The sequence below is a fragment of the Apium graveolens genome, chromosome 9 (genome assembly GCF_009905375.1).
Source record: "Apium graveolens cultivar Ventura chromosome 9, ASM990537v1, whole genome shotgun sequence".
Lineage (NCBI taxonomy): Eukaryota > Viridiplantae > Streptophyta > Magnoliopsida > Apiales > Apiaceae > Apium > Apium graveolens.
This window is the reverse complement of record NC_133655.1, coordinates 173,650,749-173,651,752: the sequence shown is the minus strand read 5'-3', so window position 1 is coordinate 173,651,752 and position 1,004 is coordinate 173,650,749. Positions and strand designations below refer to the sequence as shown.

Below are 1,004 nucleotides of genomic sequence, written 5' to 3'. Positions count from 1 at the left end.
ATGATAGGTGGCTGGCGCAGGTTGCTGCAATCGCTGGAAGTTGCTCATGAACTGAGCTGATTCATTAGAAATTGCGCACTGATCAGTTTTATGGGTGCCAGTACAAAGCTCACAGACACTAGTGATTTGATTAACTCCATAATTAGCCAAAGTGTCCACCTTCATTGTCAAAGCCTTAAGTTAGGCAGCTATAGCAGTTGCTGCATCCAACTCTAGAATTTCTGCCACTTTTCCCTGAGTCAGTCTCTGGGAAGGATTCTGGTACTCATTAGCAGCCATCAGTTCAATAAGTTCATAAGCTTCATCGTAGCTCTTAGCCCACAAGGCTCCTCCTGATGCTACATCAAGCATGGGCCTAGAAGTAGGACCAAGTCCATTTTAGAAAAAGTTGATAATCATCCAATCAGGCATGCTATGGCGTGGGCACTTCCTTAGAATCTCCTTATATCGATCCTAAGCCTCACACAGAGATTCTCCAGTTTGCTGGGCGAACTGGGTAAGAGCATTCCTGATTGCTGCAGTCTTCGCCATGGGAAAAAATTTAGTGAGAAACATTTGAGCAAGATCTTCCCAAGTTGTGATAGACCCCGTTGGTAGAGAGTGTAACCAACACTTAGCCTTGTCCCTCAAAGAGAATGGGAAGAGTCGCAGCTTGATAGCATCTTCAGTCACACCATTGAACTTGAAAGTGTCGCAGATCTCGATGAAATCCCTGATGTGCATGTTGGGATCTTCGGTAGGAGAACCCCCAAACTGAACTGAGTTCTGTATCATCTGGATCGTGCTTGACTTGATCTCAAAAGTGTTAGCCGCGATGGCTAGTCTAATGATTCTAGACTGAATGTCATTAACTTTGGCTTAGAATAGTCCATCAAAGCCTTTAGATTTTCTGCTTAATCACCCATAGCTGCTATAATTGGCTCTTCAACTTTCTATTCTTCTTCTACCTTCTTTTCTTCCTCAAAAACTTCCCTACAAATTACCACAAGTTCTTCCTCGGCTTT

The 1,004-nt window shown here is 43.6% G+C and overlaps 1 non-coding gene across 1 annotated transcript; it reads left to right on the top strand.

Moving 5' to 3' along the window:
- The first annotated feature begins 409 nt into the window (after positions 1-409).
- LOC141687729 (small nucleolar RNA R71) lies at positions 410-516 on the top strand. Its single transcript, XR_012561214.1, has one exon. It is a non-coding gene; the product is annotated as a small nucleolar RNA R71 (small nucleolar RNA).
- The last annotated feature ends 488 nt before the right edge of the window (positions 517-1,004 follow it).